Raw genomic sequence first — 9683 nt, 5'->3', positions numbered from 1 at the left:
TGACCCACAAGAGGAGCTGCGGCCTCCCCCATCATAGAAAGGTGGGAAATCAAAAAGCTGCTGTTACTGGAGTGGCTGGTTCCAGAACCATACCAGGCTTGCTGGCTTCACACAGATAAGAGCCTCTTGAAACGCACAATGCCAGCCTCAAAGAAAAACACCAGCCTCTTCAGGACTGTGCGTGCCAAAATCAGTATAAGCACAAACTCCATTTCACTTCCACTTTCCAAATTTCGTGTGGCTATGTCAGATGGGCAGAACCCTAGCTTCAACGGAGGTGAGGAAGTGTTTTCTTAGGTTCCCAGCCTCTACAATACGGGAAGGCACGTCAGAAGGAGGAAGGCTCGGATGGTGAGCAAACAAATCTAAAATCTAAAACTCCTGGGACATTTTCTCTTCAGTTTCCTAGACTCTGGGGAAACCCACATGTGGTCTTTCCCGTGCGGACTGCTTTTCAGAAGTTCCAGATAACTTCTTGTTGATTTGCACCTCCTTTTCTCCAGCAACTGGGTGGAGATTTAAGCTCTCAAAGAATAACACCCTTTGTCCTGGCCTGAAGGCAGAACCAATTAGAGAGGGGTGCAGGAGTAAGAGAGAGAGGAGGGCAACATGTTAGCTTTTTACCTGAACAATAAGCAATATCAGGGAACATGGCTGAGCTGTGTGGCCGAATGGGTTTGCTGGTCCTTTCCACTGCCCATAAACTGAACAGCTCAATTTAGGATATAAATTTGGCTGCATGTGACAGATTCAAAATAATAATAGCTTCAATTACATAAAAATGTATCTTTCTCTGCTGTAACAATATACAGCTCTGCTGTATAAAGGGGTCAAGAGCCTGAGCTCTTCCATCCCATTCTTGGCCATCTGTATGCTGTTACACTTGTCCCCATGGCCCAAGATGCCACCTCACAATGTCCCCACTCTAACCTGAAGGAAGGGAAAACCTTCCTTCCTTTTAAGGCAAGACCTAAAAAACTACTTCTGCTCACATTCCATTGGCCAGAACCTGGCCACGTAGTCATGCTTGCTGCAAGGGAAGCTGGCAAGTGTAGTGTTTATTCCAGGCAAGCGTGTGCCCAGCTAAAAATTCTTTAACTATGAAAGTTGGGTGAATAGATAGAGGGGTGGGGGCACCACTGGTTTCCTTTCCATATAAACTTACCTCCAATAGGCTTTTTATCACATGGCAGGAGAGACAGACCAAATGTACTCTTTCTAGAGATAGGCAGAATCAAAAACAGAGAGAGAGAAAGGGTCTAAACTACACCAGCTCAGTTTCCTCTCCTAGACTCATCAATCTCATAAAAGGGAGGTGGGGCCAAAAGCCAGGAGCCTTACTTCAATTCCAGATTTCTAACTGGGGTGCTACTGACATTTTAGGTGAGACAAGTCTCTGTTGTATGGAACAGTTACCTATTATTTCAGGATACAGTTCTGACAATTAAGTTCGCGAACTCATCCTAGGAAAAGTGCTACATACCTCATTGCTGAATATCACTGTCATGCGGGAGACCCTGCTCGCTGCGCCATTTGTCGTGCAGGGCATCCGGCGGTGTCTCCGCTCCCGCTCCCCATACAAGAACGCAGGATATGGTGAGGCCAAAAAGGAACACCCACGGAGCCATAGGTAGGGGAGTCATACCACTATATTCTCTCTGGCGGCACTATACTCTCACTGGAGGCTGGATCCACACTGTCCGCAAACCGCCATCCACACTTGCCAGCCCAGCCGCCATCTTCTTGCTAGCCCCCATTCTTTCCTCTTTCCTTCTCTCCTCTCTCCTAGCGTAGCCACAGCAGTTATATTAGTGGCCAATGGCTCACTGGTTACAGCTGACGGCCAACTAGCCACAGCTGATGGCCATGCAATCACAGTTGGCCATTTACTACCTGAGCCAACACCTTTCTATGTGAGGCCGAGAGCCTGGAAACTGCTTTTTGGGGCTCTGCCCCCACACTCCACCCCTACAGGCTCTCGCCTCACAATCTACGCGACAAGCGTCTTCCGCGAGGGGACCTGTGCGAGGAGCCTGGGGGTGAATGCAATATCCTGGACACAGCCAGGCTCTCTGGGCACAGCCAGGGTTTCTCAGGGTACCACCAGTGCTTCTGGGCACGGCCAGACTTCCTGGACTTCTTAGGGTACCACCTGTCTTCCCGGACACAGCCAGGGTTTCTCAGGGCACCACCAGTACTCCTGGGCACTGCCAGACTTCCTGGACTTCTTAGGGTACCACTAGTTTCCCCGGGCACAGCTAGGATTTCTCAGGGCACCACCAGTACTCCTGGGCACTGCCAGACTTCCTGGACTTCTTAGGGTACCACCTGTCTTCCCGGACACAGCCAGGGTTTCTCAGGGCACCACCAGTACTCCTGGGCACTGCCAGACTTCCTGGACTTCTTAGGGTACCACCTGTCTTCCCGGACACAGCCAGGGTTTCTCAGGGCACCACCAGTACTCCTGGGCACAGCCAGACTTCCTGGACTTCTTAGGGTGCCACCTGTCTTCCCGGACACAGCCAGGGTTTCTCAGGGCACCACCAGTACTCCTGGGCACAGCCAGACTTCCTGGACTTCTTAGGGTACCACTAGTTTCCCTGGGCACAGCTAGGATTTCTCAGGGCACTGCCACTTTCTCTGGGAACAGCCACACTTCCTGGACACAGCCAGGGCTTTCAGGGCACTGCCACTCTCTGTGGGCACAGCCACACTTCCTGGACACAGCCAGGGCTCTCAGGGCACTGCCACTCTCTCTGGGAACAGCCCGACTTCCTGGGCACAGCCAGGGTACCTTCAGGGCTCAGCCAAACTTCCTGGACTCAGCCAGGGCTCTCAGGGCACTGCCACTCTCTCTGGGAACAGCCCGACTTCCTGGGCACAGCCAGGGTATCTTCAGGGCTCAGCCAAACTTCCTGGACACAGCCAGGGCTCTCAGGGCACTGCCACTCTCTCTGGGAACAGCCCGACTTCCTGGGCACAGCCAGGGTATCTTCAGGGCTCAGCCAGACCTCTCAGCTCACTGCCACTCTCTCTGTGCCTCTCAGGGTACCCTGCTGGAACAACAGCGACTCACAATCAAGGTGCTTACATATTCTCAATGGCGGCCAGTCAAGAGACAAAAGCAAATATCCCCCAGTTCCACTAACAACAGTTCCCAAACAAACAGTCCCCCAGTTCCACTAACAACAGTTCCCAAACAAACAGTCAAGCGGTCCATTAAATTAGGGATGGAAGGCAATTCCCCATAGTCCATAGTCATTCACCAGGGCTGTCCTGGGGGTGAGGGACGACCTTGACCTCACCCTCATCTCCCACTGAGGACTCAGCAAGCGTTACCTCCTGGGACTACAAGTCCTGCATCCGGGCTGCCTGAGCAGGAACTTCTCCGGCCCACAGGACTGCAACGACCTTCGCTTTCTCCGGCCTGTGCTGGTTGGGGAACCGTCCACATCTTTCCACCTCTCCACGGGGCTCCATCTCTCCAGCAGCTGCATGGCTTTTCCTGTGCTGGTGGGAGAAACGTCCACGTCCTCCCACCCCTCCACGGGGGTCCAGCTCTCCGGCAGCTGCTCCTCCTGGTCTTCCTCAGACTGAGTGTTCATACACACAAACTGCTCCACCGTCCTTCGGAGAGCTTTGGCCGGCACCATACCCTGCTCGCTGCGCCATTTGTCATGCGGGAGACCCTGCTCGCTGCGCCATTTGTCGTGCAGGGCATCCGGCGGTGTCTCCGCTCCCGCTCCCCATACAAGAACGCAGGATATGGTGAGGCCAAAAAGGAACACCCACGGAGCCATAGGTAGGGGAGTCATACCACTATATTCTCTCTGGCGGCACTATACTCTCACTGGAGGCTGGATCCACACTGTCCGCAAACCGCCATCCACACTTGCCAGCCCAGCCGCCATCTTCTTGCTAGCCCCCATTCTTTCCTCTTTCCTTCTCTCCTCTCTCCTAGCGTAGCCACAGCAGTTATATTAGTGGCCAATGGCTCACTGGTTACAGCTGACGGCCAACTAGCCACAGCTGATCGCCATGCAATCACAGTTGGCCATTTACTACCTGAGCCAACACCTTTCTATGTGAGGCCGAGAGCCTGGAAACTGCTTTTTGGGGCTCTGCCCCCACAATCACTATGGTCACCTTCGAAGTACTCCCCTTGGGAAGCTATGCACCGACACCAGCACATAGTCCACATTCAAAGCAATTTGGGAACTCTCTTTCTGGAATGGCCATCAGAGCTGTCGTTCTATTACCCTCACTGTCCTGAATGTCATCAAAATGTCTTTCTTTGGGTAAAGAAGGAAGTCATTGGGGACCAGATCAGGTGAGTAGTGAGCGTATTCCGATACAGTTATTTGTTTACTAATAAAAACTCCCTCACAGACAGTGCCATGTGAGCTGGTGCATTGTCGTGATGCAAGAGCTCCTTCAGGACTATTTTTGTACACACCTTTCTCATGCCAAGATTTTCAGTTAAGATTTTCCTAACTGTTTCTCTATCGATGTTTACTTGGTTTGCTATGCTTCTCACAGTAAGCCGACGATTTTGACACATAATTCGATGAATTTTTGCAATGTTTTTGTCGGTTCTGCTCGTTACTGGCTGCCCTGACCTCTCTTCATCAGTGACACATTCTCTCCCCTCAGAAAAACGTTTAATCCATTTGCACACTGCCGTTTTCTTCATGGCATTATCCCCATAAACTTGGACTAACATGTCCCTGATTTCACTTCCACTCTTGCCAAGTTTAACAAGAACTTTAATGTTTGTTTGTTGCTCTAATTCAAGCTCAGACACTTTCACGACAATACACCAAAACACTCAACAACAATAATAAATGTCACTCAGCAAGACACCGCCACACATCAACATGAACACAGCTGTGAGACACTGATATACCAAGATTATGAAACCTTACCGAGCTGTTTGTACAGTGCTGCCACTGTAAGTGCATGGTGACAAGTTCACAAATTTAATTGTTAGACCGTATGTAGCTCAATAAATGTCAGTACTGTTCCATGCTCAGGCATTGTGGCAACTAAAAAGTAGGCAGATATTTGTAAACCCCCTGGAAGGGGCTGGGGGTGTCTTTGACCAATAACAGGGACATCCTTCCATGGAAAAGTGAAACATGTAGGGTAAGTCTCCCCCATCAAGACATAGCCGCTAGGGGACAGGGAGTCCTTTTGGCCTTCAGACTACCTTTTACAATTCAGCTTCGTCCAGAGCCGCCCAGCACTGGCTATTTGCCTTGTGACCTGTGTTAATACAATGCTGCTTTACTGCTCCTTTCCAACACACTATCAGCCTACACACACACACACACACACACACACACACACACACACACACTCACACCGGAAGAAATGAATGATGCAACAAGGACTCAAGGAGCCAGGAAAACAAGACTGAGCTTGCGCCTCAGGAAACGCATTGTCCGAAGACAGGAGGAAAAAGTGAGGCTGGTTTGGCGTGAGAGTGACTTATATGAGTGTGACCTTGTACAATTTATTTAACCTCTCTTATGTATCTCTGTTTCCTCATGTGAAAAAATGGAAATAATAATATCTACCACCTAGGGATGTTAAGAGGTCCAAGCACCTTTAAAAGATTGTTGTATATAATGTTTAAGATCACAGACTCCAGAACCGGAGACCTGGGTCTTCCCAGCCATCAACCAGCTGTTTGGCCTCAAATAAGTTACTTACCCTCTCTGTGCCTCGGTTTCCTTCTCTGTCATAGGAGATTGGCAGCAGAATCTAATGGGACTCATGTTCCTTTTTTTTTTTTTAACTGAACTCTAGAATTTATTCAAATTTCACCAATTTTTTCATTAATGTCCTTCTTCTCCTCGAGGATCCAATCCAGGATGCAACATTACTTCTAGTTTTCGTGTCTCCTGAGTCTTTTGGGGGACAGTTTCTCAGTCTTACTTTGTTTTTTTATGTCTGTGACAGTTTTGAGGAATACTGGTCAGGTATTTTGTGACTTGTCCCTCAATTTGGGTTTGTCTGAGTTTTTCTCCTACTTAGGCTGGGGTTCTGGGTTTTAGGGAAAATACCGTAGAAGTGAAGTGCCCTTCTCATCACGTCATGTCAAGGACTACATAATATCCACATGACATCAATAGAGATGTTAAACTTGCTCAGTTGGTTATGCTATCTGACCCCAATGAAAGAGAAGTGACATCAGATGTTACATCTGCCATTTGCATTCTTTCTTCCTACTTAAGTAGTCAGTCCCTTCCCGAAGTCATCTATGGACTCAGTGATGGTTTGTTATAATTTCTGCATATGTAACTTAGCTATTTCTTGGAGTATAAGCAAGGGTTTATTTCAACTCCATCCTACCTTGGTTGGACTATAAAAGCAAGCTATGTACTCTGGTCTTCTCTCTCTCTTTTTAAGTAATTTTTTTTAAAAATTTAATTGTAGTAAAAAAAAAAAAAAGAACACCTCATGACATAAAATTTACCATCTTAACCATTTTTTAAGGTACAATTCAGTAGTGTTAAGTGGCTTCACATTGTTGTGCAACAGATGGGGGCTTGTGTTCTTTTGGTGACACACCAAAAAATTCTGCAGTTATGTGAACAGTTGTGTTTTAATGTCATCATTCTGTTTTTGTTTTCATCTGCACTTATGTAATTAGTATATTAGCATGTAATTTTGTGGATGTTATTGTTTACAAATTAAGTTGAGATCCCACGCATCTTGGTGGTAGACTGCCTCCCGCGGTCTTCTCGGCAAATGGGCTCGGTGGCCTAGCGCCCCTGGTCCTGGCCGGTGGTGATGATGCGCGGAGGCCCTCGAAGAGTCGCCCCTGAGGTTTCCAGCAGCCCACGAACAAGAGCATGGCAGCCATCCCCTCCAGCGGCACGCTCGTGGCTACCCACGACTACTACCGGCGCCGCCTAGGTTCCACTTCCACTAATAGCACCTGTGGAAGTGCCGATTACACTGGAGAAGCCATCACCCACCACCCCGGTCTCCCCAAGGCTGATCCAGGTCACTGGTAGACGAGCTGCTTTTCGGCAAGTCCACTCTGCCATTCATGGCCACAGTGTTGGAGTCCCCAGAGCGCTCGCCATCACCCCAGGCCTCCAGGAGCATGATCACCTCTGACCGGGCTCAGGAAGCTACTAGGAAGCAGCCTGGTGGCCAGCCTAGCAAAGCCAATGCCATGCCCTCATCCTGCGTGGCCACCACCAGCCACCGGACTTCCAGAGGCGCTAGGCTCTTTTGAGCCCCTCCCCCTTTCCCACCCCGTTCCACCCCACAGACTAGGCAGGCTTCAGCAAGCAGAAGCAGTTGGGTTCTTTTATATCAAAACAGCGAAACACCAAGAAGGAACTTGAGAGGGCCTCGCTCTTTACTATCCAAGCCACATGTGAGACTTTCTGACATCCTGTAACCGTGTGCCTTGCACCAAATGGCAAATAAACAAGCAGCCGGCAGTCTGAATGAATGAATGAGTGAATGAATGAATAAATAAAATTAAAACTGAGTTGAGCTTTTCTTAGATGAGTCATTTTAAAGAAAAATATTGAGTGAATAAACAAAAAGTGCAGGTGGGGTGTGCATATGGAAAGAACTGTGATGGGGTATGAGAAAGACTGAGGTTCGGAAACACCAACCTGCTAAATCCATCTCCTCGGCAAGGGCCTTCCCCTACCCTTCCTCAGTGTTAGCTCGATCCCAGGTCATATGCTCTCAAAACTCTTTTTCACCTTTCCTTGCAATCAAAGTTCTCCTGGAGGCCAGTAACTGAATCCCAAATCAAACTCTCCCGGGGAAGATTAATGGGATGATATAAACTCACATAACACAAAATCTGAAGGATTATTCTAGCTTCAGGCACAGCTCGATCTAGGTGTTTAAACGATGTCTTCAGAGATCTTTGTCCATCTCCTCGCTACTTTTCCCATGCTGGCCTCATGCTTAGGCAACCTCTCTACTCATGACAAAAAGAGGGGCCCCAGCAGTTCCACACTTAGGTCCCTTCAACTTAGCCAGCCCAGCCAAGAAAATCCTTTGTCTCCCAAAGTTCCAATAAAGTCCTCACTTTACTCCTCTTTGGCCTGCTTTGGGTCTCGTGCCCAACTCTCAAGCTAACACTCGTATCCAGCCCTCACCCAATCACTGTGGTTGGGGGATGATGTGCTCTGATTGGTCAGGCCTGGGTCTTTCACCTCCCTGGAACCATGAGGAGGTTGATTTCTCCAAGGGAATTCCAGAGGCTGTTAGCCAGATTAAAAGAGAATGAATGGATGAGCAGAAACCACGGAGTCCTCGTTAATAACAAGATGGTTATTAATAGTGTTGCAAATATTTGTTTATTACCCATCAGTGGTCCCTGGCCAGGCTAATCACCCCAGCAGAGGCTTCAGAAAAATCCTAAGAGGCAGCATTGCTAATGCCACTAAAGACATAACCAAGTCACTTGATAAAGCCATTTTTCAGAGATTTATGGGTAAGACTTTGCCCCAGGGTGGAACCTCGATCTCTCTGGGGGGGAAAAGTATGAGCTTCTGAGTCAGACAGATCTTCATTCAATTCCCAATACTCCCATTATACTTAATACTTTACTCATTCACTCATTTATTGAACACCTATGGGTGTGCCAGGCACTGTTCTGCACACTGGGGACACAGCTGTGAACCAACAAAATCCCTCTCTTCCTGGATCTGACATTCCAGTTAGAGAGGTAGATGTAAGGGAGGGGAGACAGATAATAAACAAGTGGGCAAAGAAAGAAAGAATTTCAAATAGTAGTAAATATTTTAAAGAAAAACAGTGTGTCTTGCTAGCAAGGAGCCAGGGGCCTGGCTTGCAGCAGGCGTTGGGGAAGGCCTTTCTGAGAAGTTGCTATATTGATTTGAAACGGGAATAATGAGGTGCAGTCAGCCATGAGATGATTTGTGTAAGACTCTAAGAAGAGGGACCAACAAGAGCTAAGGCCGAGGTGGCTTCCTCACTGTGAACGTGACGTTAGTTGAGTTACTTAGTCTCTGTGCACCACTGAAAAGTGAGGATGATTATACTGACCCTTCAAGGTTGCTATGATGATTCAGTTTGACAATGACCATAAAAGGGCTAGTGCTGTGCCTGGCATATGGTAGCCATATGTCAGCTATTAGCGTGAGCCATGCAGCTGCTAATTTGAGGAGAAAAGAATGGGCTTGGAGTATCAAAGAATAACAGAAAGTATTTTTGTAGCTTATCTTTCCAGAATCCAAAATTCAGGATATAGTATGAGCAACGCCCTGAGATAGGGCTTCTGAACATGCCTCCAGGACACCCTAGAGACCAATAATACCGTGTTTCCCTGAAAATAAGACCGGGTCTTTTATTAATTTTTGCTCCAAAAGACGCATTAGGGCTTACGTTCAGGGGATGTTATCCTGAAAAATCATGCTAGGGCTTATTTTCCGGTTAGGTCTTATTTTCGGGGAAACACGGTAATAATTAACATTACTTTAATAGTTACCACCATTTGCCAGCCACTCTGCTGAGCACCTGAGTCCGTGGGCCCCTCTGACTCTGGGGTGGGCACGAGTATAAACACCCCAGTTTTACAGAGGAGAAAAACTAAGGCTCAGAGCCTAGTCACAGTCTGGAGCAAAGCCAGAAGGCCGCACAAGCAGAATCTCCTACCTGTTGACCTTTGGACATTC

At 48.2% G+C, this 9683-nt stretch overlaps 1 pseudogene; it reads left to right on the top strand.

Moving 5' to 3' along the window:
- Positions 1-6860: 6860 nt before the first annotated feature.
- On the top strand, positions 6861-7252 carry LOC109459902 (pancreatic progenitor cell differentiation and proliferation factor pseudogene; annotated as a pseudogene).
- Positions 7253-9683: the final 2431 nt, after the last annotated feature.

The sequence above is a fragment of the Rhinolophus sinicus genome, chromosome 8 (genome assembly GCF_057876585.1).
Source record: "Rhinolophus sinicus isolate RSI-liver-muscle chromosome 8, RSI-T2T, whole genome shotgun sequence".
Lineage (NCBI taxonomy): Eukaryota > Metazoa > Chordata > Mammalia > Chiroptera > Rhinolophidae > Rhinolophus > Rhinolophus sinicus.
The sequence above is the reverse complement of the archived record's forward strand: the minus strand, read 5'-3'. Positions and strand labels throughout refer to the sequence as shown.